Source organism: Ptiloglossa arizonensis, chromosome 8, assembly GCF_051014685.1.
Source record: "Ptiloglossa arizonensis isolate GNS036 chromosome 8, iyPtiAriz1_principal, whole genome shotgun sequence".
Taxonomy (NCBI): Eukaryota; Metazoa; Arthropoda; class Insecta; order Hymenoptera; family Colletidae; genus Ptiloglossa; species Ptiloglossa arizonensis.
In genome coordinates, this window is record NC_135055.1 from 6,919,850 (window position 1) to 6,932,341 (window position 12,492).

General features: G+C 40.9%; 1 protein-coding gene and 1 long non-coding RNA gene across 3 annotated transcripts in view; both read right to left on the reverse strand.

Moving 5' to 3' along the window:
* Sdc (Syndecan) overlaps positions 1-12,492 on the reverse strand; it is a 222,029-nt gene that overhangs the window by 89,914 nt on the left and 119,623 nt on the right. The window lies entirely within an intron of this gene.
* Positions 1-12,492, reverse strand: part of LOC143150804 (uncharacterized) — a 119,398-nt gene that overhangs the window by 35,406 nt on the left and 71,500 nt on the right. For both annotated transcript variants that reach the window (XR_012993184.1, XR_012993186.1), the window contains exon 3: positions 3,314-3,388. This is a non-coding gene — a long non-coding RNA (uncharacterized LOC143150804). The remainder of the gene's footprint in view (positions 1-3,313; positions 3,389-12,492) is intronic.

Here is a 12,492-nt window from a genome sequence, read left to right on the forward strand (position 1 = left end):
GTGGGGACGTGGAACGACGGGGGGAGGGAGAATTGTTGCTAAATTGCGCTGTGGAACGCTTTGGGAACGGATACGATCAGTGTACAGATAACATCACCCAAGCATTCTTGATTAGCAGAATTTCTGGTTAATTAAATGTACAGAGTTACTACAGTTTGGACTGTCCTGATGGACACAGTTAACGGTGGAACTGGCGTACCACTTTTGGTAACTCGAATAATTGCAACATCAGCGGCCGGGATTATTATGTAACTGCTAAACCAGTGGTAGTCGGAGTGACTGGCGAGTCGAGAGGTACCCTTCTCGCGCACAGAATTTCTGCGAATCGAATGAACCATTCGACTGTAGAATCAGTAGGCCATGTATGCGCAGCAGCCACAATCGTTTCACGACCGGTTGATCATTTGAAATAGCACCGTTGCAAAACCAATCGACCGGCACTGTCAGGCGGAATTATAATAATCGATGAACTATTTTCACTCAACCAGGTTTTGGCGTACTCACGACAACTAACGATTCCAAATCTAAAGAGGCTTCGGTGTCTTCGAGCACAAGATACACGCCAGTTTCACCGATTCTGTCAACAGGATTATACCGTAAATTACTCGTAGATTTACTCAGATCTATTATATAATTACCGGCTCCAGGTCAAGAATCCCGAAAGGCTTCGATATTTTCAATCACAGAATGTAATTTGGTTTCATTAAGACAGTCAACAGGATTATTATGCAACTGGTAAACTATTAGTGAACTTAACCCAGAGCTATAGTAACCGGTAATTCCAAATCTAAAGAGGCTTTAGTGTCTATAGTCAATGGATGTGGACTAGTTTCATTAAACCTATCAACAGGAGGATTATCATGCAACTGGTAAACTACCGATAGACCAAACCAGATCAATTATACTCCAGATCAACAACTATTAGCTCCAACTGAAGAATCCCAAAAAGCTTCAATATTTTCCACCACAGGATGTAGGTTAGTTTCACCAAATCTGTCACCAAAATTATTATGCAATTGGTAAACCATTGCTATGAATCCAATCCAGATCCACAGCAACGAATCAAGAATCCCAAAAGACGTTTCTGCGTTCAAGTACACGGTATATTCGACTTTTCCCAAACCCTGTCTATTAAATACCAAAAAGAAGTGACCTTTCTCTCCACTGGAAGTTTCCCAGGACACTAAGCCTGAACAATCCCCCAGCACAGTATGGACAGGCAAGAAGCCTCTCAACAGGAGTTCTCCTTCATCCTGTGTGATCCCGGTTCGAATAGCTTCCCGCCAAAAGGCGATTTCCGGTAAATTCCAAGCAGCTACGCACAATTGGTGAATGGGAACTCTGTGGTTCCAGGTATTTCATTAATCCCGCTCGAATGAACAGCCTCTCTCCCTCTCTCTCTCTCTCTCTTTCTCTAATTCACTCTCTCTCTGGGATAAAAGACGGTGCAGTTACTAACGCGAGTAATTAAGTGCAAGATACGAGGAGAATGGCGAAAGAAAGCGCGAAGGTAGAGCGGAGGGAGCGGTGGCGACAAATTACAAACTCGGGAAATACGATTCGGGAAGAGAGGAGGCGGCGGCGGCTAACAAAGCGTTTGTTCCCGCATCCAGCCTTGATACCCAAATTAAATCATTCTCGAGCGGCCTGTTCCCGCTTTATGCAAATGAACGACACGGTGCGGCACGCTAATGTAGCGCGATATTTCATTACCACAGCGAACCGGGATGAAGTTGCCGCGGCGGTTCTGGGACCCGGGGGCAAGGCAGGGGGATGGTGGGTCTGTACATTTTTTTTTTGCGAATTACCCTCTGCACGTGACGCCGGGACGTCTTGCGGCGTTGAAAAAATATCCTGTCGCGGTGAATGGACACGCTTGTACGCGATCCTTTGTCTCGCGATTTTCACACCGCTCTCACTTTGGGAGGGGGATTAATATCGTTAGAGCCGGGGTGAAGTTGGACGGGTGACTTGGTGACGAATAGGGTGTGATGTAACGACATTGTCGCGCGTGGGAGGATCGTTACAAAGTTGGCGTATTCACGCAACAATGACCATGTACAGGGTGAGGTGGTTAACAGGTCACTGTCTCTGTGAGCACCGGTGGATGTCACCCGTTCCGGGAAGTTATGGGTGTATCATGGTCAGACTCTTACGAGACGGATTTCTGAACTTACGGATCCTCTTGTGATTCTCGTTCAAGCTGTTTCTCGAGTGAGAATTGTCTCGAATTAAACGTGGCATAGGTTAAGTGGTGATATTGACTCGAAGTATATCGATACCAAGTCTTGGCTAGAAAGAGTCGTAGACCCTTGAGTCAAACCTATCCGAACTCCTGTGTCAGCCTCTTCTAAGCTACACGTAGCTCGGAGAACAGTGTACACGTTAGTATCGATTTCTCTCGTGTGTATAATAAATTGAGGAACATCAACACCTAGATCGAAGTTGGAAGAGTTATGGGCCACTGAGTCAAATTTGTCTTAAACTGTACGTGGTTCGTGAACTTCTAAGTCAACGAGTACAATTTCTCCGAAGATCAGTTACGAAGAAACTGAGCACGATGATTTGTCAATTTGTACACGCTGTTAATGTACATATGTATTTAAGATAGTGACTCTGAGGTACTATTAGGAATTATTCCGATTGTACCGCCATTATTAGACGTTATTCACACGATACTGCTATTATTAGTTGTTTACGTTTTTAAATACTTCTCTTGCAGTAAGACGACGACCGTGGATCTAAGAAATTAAAAGATGGCGGTAGTTGCGTACAATGGCGAGGATGAGGCATAACTGGTGACCACGAGCGGTCAACCGAATCCAATTATTTATCATCTTCGTTGTGTTTCCCATTTTATAATACACTTGTATCGTTGTATTAATTTTAATGAAATTATATTTGCAATTCCCCTAAATATTTTCTTCGTATACTTAATTTCGAGTAAACTTCGAAACTTTCCTGATAATTGAAAAGGTATTTAACGCGCTGCACGATACGTCATTAAATGTAGACAAACAAAGCACGATTTGTTCGGTTAATCATCCGTTGATGAGTCCGTATTGAAAGCGGAAACGAAGAGACGAGACAGTGTAGTCGCGAAACTAATTTCGATGCTGGATCTTGAACACTCGACTCAATATTGTACTTCGACTTTCTCGAAACTAAGCTCGGTCTTAAGCCCGCTAAGAAAATCTACCAGCGGCGGGGGTGGGGGCGCGAGGGGGAAAGCTGCTTAAGAGTTTGAAAGACCAAGTCCCGCGCCGCGTTTACAAGAAGAAATTTATCGACTATTTGCGATCGGGTGCTGTACCTTTCAGCCGTAATCATGTCGATGCTTGTTATCCGTATTATTCTGTCTCCCAGAAGAGGTTTTCATTCTGCTTACCTGAAACAAAAGACAACATTTCATTAGCCAGATTCTAAATTTTCTTTCAATTGCCAGTGAACGATAAACGTGAATTATTTAAAATCGGTGTTCACAGAAAGATAATTAATTTTCTTAACGAAAATTAACCTATAAAATCCTCGAAACTTAAGAATAGCTAAAAGCAATTCGAACATCTGACAATTCCTTAAGCAAGTGTTCAACGCGTTCTTCGTAATTGTCATTCGTCGGTTACTTTAAGACTCGACACGTACAGTCTGCACTCGGGAAGATGACATTTGAACTTATAGCGAGTTCCTAATGCAAATTAACCTATAAAATCCTCGAAACTTAAAAATAGCTAAAAGCAATTCGAACATCTGACAATTCCTTAAGCAAGTGTTCAAAGCATTCTTCATAATTGTCATTCGTCGGTTACTTTAAGACTCGACACGTACAGTCTGCACTCGGGAAGATGACATTTGAACTTATAGCGAGTTCCTAATGCAAATTAACCTATAAAATCCTCGAAACTTAAAAATAGCTAAAAGCAATTCGAACATCTGACAATTCCTTAAGCAAGTGTTCAACGCGTTCTTCGTAATTGTCATTCGTGGGTTACTTTAAGACTCGACACGTACAGTCTGCACTCGGAAAGATGACATTTGAACTTATAGCGAGTTCCAGTTATTCAAAGACACGCATATGCGCGAACATACGACTGCCTCTCCACGAACAAAACCTACTGTAACTTCGAATGCAATCTTCTTACATGCGTACAGTAGGTGTCCTGACGGATCGTGAGCCAGGATATTATTGTATATTATCCTCGAAACTAAAAAATATGCCCAAAATTGATTACATTTCGTTCAATGTGTATCACTACCAACCTGGAAACTTCTTTCCCTGATGTTTCATTCGACACACAAATTAGAAGGGAGAAGAAAAAAGGTCTTGAGTAATGAAACAAAAACACAACTGAAAAAGTAGAGGATAAAAGACGATCGGATAACTCCGAGTGGAACAAGCTTCAAGAACGTAGTAAAGACGAATATTTTTCTTACGTAAAAAGAACACAATAATTAAAATTGTCGATCGGTGTTCTTTTCGAGAGCGCGTTCTTAACTTAAGCGTTTCAACGGCTCGATGCGAGGACAATTGTAAGTTCTGTGACACGTTTCGTTCTTGATCTAATTCTCGGTCAAATTTTCACCGGCACGGTATTCACTTTCGAGTTCGATGACGCGCGTGACCGAAACTTGGCCGCGATCCAAACCGGTACGTCGTAAAATTGATCGCTTAATTGCTTTCGTCGGACAACGAAGAGCGATAAGGGGCGGACAAAAGGGCTGCCTCGTCGAGATTGCCGTCACGTTTCTCGGCTAACCTTCCCCTAACTGTGTGCCGATTGGGAATCGACTAACAGGACTAATTACGCCGCGGCGCGATCCCCGATGCTAATGACGCGTGGCTCGCGGGCGTTGAAGTCTCCTCGACTGGAACTTGGAAGGTGACAGTTGGCTGGGAAACGCTATGATAACGATGGCGGGAGGAACCTTCGTAGGACTGTTCCATGGAATCGAAATTCTCCATAGAACATATTCAAGGGACCTCTCCTCCGGGATTGGAATCCCTTTCGCGTTACTTCTGGCGTGGCGTTGAATTAATTGCACCGATGGAAACTATTAACTCGATTTTGGTCACGTCTGGTGGTGAACTTTGCGCGAGAAAAATTATTCCTATTATTTCGAACAATTGAAATTTTACCACCGATCGTTGGTTAGAGTTTTAATAACATTTATTAAAATATTCAGGGCGAAATAATTTATGCACGCTTAAACATTTCCAAGGTTGCGGTGCATGGTTTATAGCATCAGTTAGGTCAGTATTGCGATCGCAGCTTGCTCTTTTCGCGATATTGTCAAACATATTTTACTTGTTCATTTTGTATATATGTGTTTGTATTTGTAAACGATAAGTAAGTTAAATAAGAAATGTAGGAAAGTATCTTTGGCTGCGTTCTATTCAAGGTATCGATAATCGAGGGGGTCGTTGAAATTTAAGCAACTATTGAAATTTAAGGAAGCATTATTGTAATTTTCTTCACTTTTTCCAATTCATATTTCTCCACGTGCGATATTTTCTTTTTCCCTGCTCCTTGTAACGCAAGACTTCTCTCTTTACTTTGAGGAACGTTGCTGGAATTGTTACGGGTATTATAATTTCTCAGGCAACCGCAACGACGATTACTGGCGAATGGAATCGATTCACGAAACGTTCCACTTTTCATTTCCCCAATTTCCTGTCAAGACACGCGTCGCGCGACATGGGGAACACGAATGGTCGGCGACGACGACTGACGACGGACGCGCGTCGAGATTTAGAGGCATCCGAGCGGAGCGGAATCGTTCTCGAACCTCGTCGCCGGAGGCCGAACGCGGGCCAGATGACCAGGCCCGTATTTACCCGCAAACAGTTTACCTGTCGGGGCACCTCGCGAAGAAAAATGTAAAAAAGAAGAAAAAAAAATTAACAAAGTAGAGCCTACGCTCGAGAATAATTTACGCGGTAATATAAAACTTCTTAATTTTCTTCTTAAACAATCCTGAAAATAAACATTCTTCCGCCTTCGGAACAAATTCGCAATCTTTGAACCCCCTTTGGTACACTATATTATCCTCGAAACTAAAAAATATGCCCAAAATTGATTACATTTCGTTCAATGTGTATCACTACCAACCTGGAAACTTCTTCCACTGATATTTCATTCGACACAAAAATTAGAAGGGAGAAGAAAAAAGGTCTTGAATAATAAAACATAAAAACACAACTGAAAAAGTAGAGCCAAAGGTCGACAATAATTCGTGCAGTGATACCAAGTTTCATAATTTCCTTTCGTCTGGTGATTACTTCAGAGGTGAACAATTTTGTCCATCTACCCCCTCCTTCGTACCATTATATTATATTTCAGAATATTGTTCGAAAGAGTGGAGAATATTTCCAAAATTCGTTACATTTACTGCAGTGTGTGGTACTGTCAACGTGGAAACTTCTTTCACCGATATTCGATTCGTCACACGAGGTGGATGTGAGCGCTCCAATTGGTGGTTGCATCGGGGGCGCTAGTAGCTCCAGCGCCGACCCTGCAGATAACTTATCGCGCGAGCCAGGAAATGGAAAAGCGTCCTCGAGCCACGTCTCTGCCCCGGGGAGCTCGCACGAAGGACGCGGCGAGAGGACTCGTCTCTCGAGCGGCCAGGCCAACGCAACCGGGACGTCTCGAGGCTGGCGTTCGCTGGAATTTAATTAGTTCCAGAGACGGGCGTATTGTCCTCGGGATCCTCGGGCCTCTCTGCATTTTCATGAAGAAGACAGGCCCGCTCGAGCCGCGCCGCACGGTAATCCAAAAGGGTTTTCGAGTAATCGGCGTTGCTTCGTTCGAGAATTTCGAATGCACGAGGACAGCACTCGGAACAGACGGATGAGCTCCCAGTTATTGGCACGGGCATCTGAGCGAGACACCAACTGATTGGTTACGTAGAATATTCACGAAGGTTGCGATCGTAGCAAAAGGTTATCCGTCGAATGATCCGGAACGTGAAGTTACCGTGGTATCCCGAACAGAATTTAAAATGGACTTTATACGGTGCCTCGTGGTCATATATAATTTAATTTATTACTTTTAGTACACGCGGATTAAATTTCATCGAATATCAAATATATTTTATTCGAATTAATTTATAATTCTGGCCAGGAACAATTTAAATGTAATGGAAATTTATTCACCATTTCCCAATATTTCATTAAGGAATTAATTAAATAATGTTCGGTGAATGATGTATAGCTGATGTCTGCGCTCGAGGAAGGAAAATGGGATTAGAAAAATTTGCTTGAAAGCGGGGGAAATTTCTCGATCTTTTAGAAAGCGACTATCTTGAATGGAAGAACATCTTTGTCCTAGATATATAGACAAAATGTCTTTCTTATAATTTATGAAATGTAACGAATTATTTACAGAAAGGCTCTGGTATAATTATACGCTTGCAAAATGTTTAAATTAATGATCTTGTTATGTGTACTGTACAATACTTCTGTATATATTGCAATAAAATTTTCAAGCAAACGTCGTATTATATGCAATAAAAATACTGAAAATATACAAATTTCAATCGTATACATTTTTCCGAATTAAAGGACCGTGAGCTCTCCACCTCTTTAAGAGTCACGCCCTATAATTTTCGAGGTTATTAGACAAATACCTGGCTCGTTGATATTTGCGAGCAAACTTCCTATTATATGCAATAAAAATACTGAAAATATACAAATTTCAATCGTATACATTTTTCCGAATTAAAGGATCATGAGCTCTCCACCTCTTTAAGAGTCACGCCCTATAATTTTCGAGGTTATTAGACAAATACCTGGCTCGTTGATATTTGCGAGCAAACTTCCTATTATATGCAATAAAAATACTGAAAATATACAAATTTCAATCGTATACATTTTTCCGAATTAAAGGATCGTGAGCTCTCCACCTCTTTAAGAGTCACGCCCTATAATTTTCGAGGTTAGACAAATACTTGACTCGTTGATATTTGCGAGCAAACTTCCTATTATATTCAATAAAAATACTGAAAATATACAAATTTCAATCGTATCCATTTCTTCGCGTTAAAGGATCATGAGCTCTCCACCTCTTTAAGAGTCACGTCCTATAATTTTCGAGGTTATTAGACAAATACCTGGCTCGTTGATATTTGCTAGCAAACTTCCTATATCACATCCAATAAAAATACTCAAAATATACAAATTTCAATCGTATCCATTTCTTCGCGTTAAAGGATCATGAGCTCTCCACCTCTTTAAGAGTCATGCCCTATAATTTTCGAGGTTATTAGACAAATACCTGACTCGTTGATATTGGCTAGCAAACTTCCTATATCACATTCAATAAAAATACTCAAAGTATACAAATTTCAATCGTATCCATATTTCCGAGTTAAAGAATCATGAGCTCTCCACCTCTTTAAGAGTCACGTCCTATAATTTTCGAGGTTATTAGACAAATACCTGGCTCGTTGATATTTGCTAGCAAACTTCCTATATCACATTCAATAAAAATACTTAAAATATACAAATTTCAATCGTATACATTTTTCCGAATTAGAGGATCGTGAGCTCTCCACCTCTTTAAGAGTCACGTCATAATTTTCGAGGTTATTAGATAAATACCTGGCTCGTTGATATTTGCGAGCAAACTTCCTATTATATGCAATAAAAATACTGAAAATATACAAATTTCAATCGTATCCATTTCTTCGCGTTAAATCGCGAGCTCTTCACCTCTTTAAAAGTCACGTCATATAATTTTCGAGGTTATTAGACAAATACCTGGCTCGTTGCTATTTACGAGCAAACTTCCTATTATATTCAATAAAAATACTGAAAGTATACAAATTTCAATCGTATCCATATTTCCGAGTTAAAGAATCATGAGCTCTCCACCTCTTTAAGAGTCACGCCCTATAATTTTCGAGGTTAGACAAATACTTGACTCGTTGATATTTGCCAGCAAACTTTCTATATCACATTCAATAAAAATACTTAAAATATACAAATTTCAACCGTTCGTATCTTTCCTCGTTAAAAGTATTCAACCCTCGGAACTTAAAATCGCATCCTCTGGGGGTCACGTTGTACAGTTTCGAGAACGCTGCAACAGCTCGTCCGAATCTCGGCCGACTTGGCCTAACTGAATCTACCTGTCGCGAGCGATGGACGAAAAATTCCGCGAGACGTTCGCAGAGGAGTGGGGGAATGACCTCGCGTCGACGTACACGTTATAACGTTATCCTGCGCTTCGAGGAACTCGTTAGGAGAAATTTTGTCCGGCTCATCTCGTCGACGACGCCGCTTCCTGGCGTATTCCTCTCCCATAGAAAATAAAGGGACGCGGGGGTCCCGTAGCGACCGTGACACGCTTCGTTAGGTGAAATTGCTGGCCGGGATTAAAGGCGACGGGTAGACGAAAATTTTCACGCCTTCATCGTCCCGGTGTAAGAAGCCCACCGGGCGGAAATCGGTTACGTCGAAAACGTTATTATGCAAAATTCGTGTAACGCAATTCCAACGAGCCGACTGAACGCTCAGCGTCCCGGGAATCGTGCATTAATGAATTATTGTTCCGTTCGTTGCCGTCTGGCTCTAGTCTTCCCTCGTTCCACAGGACCCGAAGCTTGATTTAATTTCTTTTCTTCGTGCTCGTTCCGCGCGACGTGGAATCAAGGCCATCCTCGGGGTGAAACCGGGCCAAACGGGGAAGGGATGCTCGAGAAGATTCACTTGGGGCGTTGCTGATTTAAGGGGACGGTGTGTCGGGATCGAATATTCAGAGGTGTTTCTAATTTTTTGTTCAGTACGATATGTATAGTACGCGTGCGAGATAATTGCGGGTGGAGTTACGGCGGGTTCTATTCCTTCGAGGGCCATTTCAAGCGTGCGGAGTACAAATGTACATCCCTGCTTAAAAGTCATAGGACAAGTACCAACGTAAGGAACTAAATAAAAAATTAATAACAAATATACGTGAACTAAATAACAAATATGCATCCCTGTTTAAAAGTCATAGGACAGGTACCAACATAAGGAACTAAATAAAAAATAAATAACAAATATACGTGAACTAAATCACAAATGTACGTCCCTGCTTAAAAAACATAGGGCAGGTACTAACCTAAGGAACTAAATAAAAAATAATGGAAATCGTTGAAATGTTTAATAGAAAACAATTTTTTTTCTAATATTCTATGCTATTGATAATTTGCACAATCTCACCAACATTGTCAATAACATTCAAGTACCGTTTCCATTAATTTTGGTATTCTAGTGATTAGTTTTTTTTATAACTTTTTCCATTCATCTCGTAGAATATTCCACGGTTGCCTTTGTAACTTTTAACAGTTCTTTTTCCACGGTTCAAATACGTTTTTCATTGTTTAAAACGTTTGAACTAAATATTCCTTTTTTTTATACATAGCTCTTTCTTAGAACGCAGCAAAATAATTTTAATAATTTCCATTACGTAATAAATGTCCTATGACTTTAGGGCAGAGTTATATGTATAATACGCATACCAGAAAATTGCACGTAGAGTTTTGCCTGTTTCTTTAAAGGTCGTTTCAGGCGCGTAGAGGATGACTATACACTCGTTCGATTCGCGAGAAGCGTGCCCCATAGTGAATGGGACTCAAATGTAATTTTCTCACACGCGTACAGTAGTATGTGCAATTCCATACATATGTATTGGAGTAGGTGTCTATGACGTGGACATTATTTATTTGTTGACACATTAAAAATATTAGCAATATAAAAAAGAGCGTCATTTTACCAACAGTGCTAACATTATTAGTTAAGAAGCATGTGTAATTTAATTATATATATATATATAAAACTTCCAACTATAATAATAAGTATAAATATAAGTAACTATATATAATAACTATAAATATAAGACTATATATATATATTTATTCATTCTATCGTTACTATTGCAATATCTTCCAAAGGATTACTGAAGACGAATTCTGTAAGGCAAGGAATTTATTCTAGAAAAGTCCGTCGGTTCCTTTCAACGAAGCAAGTGATACTCGCGACGCTGATTGGACGCACGAGCCTCATATACTTGCACCTAATAACGAAAAACGAACTACGAAAATGTAACTCCATCAACTATATCCTCTCAGTGCACCACTTATTAAGTTGTTGGAAGTTTGCGCGCGAAAGAGCTGAATTTCAACCTCCAATGGAATCTTGTACAGTTTTAAACAAGCATAATCTGTGCCAGAATTTCTTACCGCGTCTCGAGAAACTGGTGCAGTAAAGTAGGAAGTGGTCAACAAAGTCAAAGCAAGTAATCTCGAGGGTTCATGTTTGCAACTAACACGGCTACCCTTTGAGGGAGCCGTATGCGCTCGTATAAATGCAATTTGTATTTCGTGAACACACATTAGAGGACCCGGTCGATAATCTCAAGATGGACTTTAATAAAATATAAATGAAAAAAGGAAGAATAAATCTCTACGAAGTCTACAGATCCACCTTATCCTTTCGAGTCCCTCGTTCCGGTCTTTCGGTTAAATCCTACATAAATAATAACGATGTACCAAAGAATAATTTCAAGGTGGAGATGAATAAATAAAAAGAATTTCTACTGGTCCGCGTAAACCGCATCCTTCCAAATCTTCGAATCCTATTTTCCAGATCACCTTTGACGCTTTTCTCCAGCGACTCAATAATGGAACCTTCATCGAGTTAGCCTAAAACCCATCTTCATCGAAAAATCGGTCTTCCGTCGTATCTTCTCTCAGCCACGAAATCCTGTTTGCAATGTCAGGTGATGGTCACACAAGACCTGCTAAAAATAAGCCTAAAACAGGACACGGAGATCCAGTTTCGGTTGGTCTCCAGCTGACTCCATCAATCTTTAATCAAGCCAGACACCTTTAACCAAAGTTGAGGAAAACTGGGTCTCTACGAACACATTCAAAAACTGACAAGCTTCGTACCAAGAGTCTCATTGATTTTACTTCTGTTAGAAACGAACCGATCGATCTCCTTTATCTTTAATTAAGCATCGAAATACTTATCGTTTCGATACGTATTGGCGTAGAAAATGGAGAACACCGTTTCTGTGTTATTTTTCTTTTTTTCTTCTTTTTTCCGGGACATTTTTTCGAGGACGCAGAAAACGAATTCCAGAGTGAAAGCGTTGAAACTTGGTGGCATTCTTTCCGCCACACCGAGGGTCAGTGACTCGAACCGGAAGACACTTTTGGCGGTTGAAAGGACTCCTCCAGCTACCCAGTAATCATCCAGGCAGCTTATTCGCGAATCTCGACGTCGAGATAACGCTTCTCCGCGGAATAAGTTTCGTGGGGGCCGTTCAATAGAATTCTCGAGAGGCCTGCTAATGGATTTCCTGTTCCCGAAATTGCGGATAAGACCGCGAACCCTAATTACCTTTACCCCCTCTTCGGTGACTGAAAACCGAATCTGATCGAACTTCGGGAACCAGTCGCTCCCGTTCGAGGCACAATGTCAATCGTATCGATGCAAATGATTTTTTA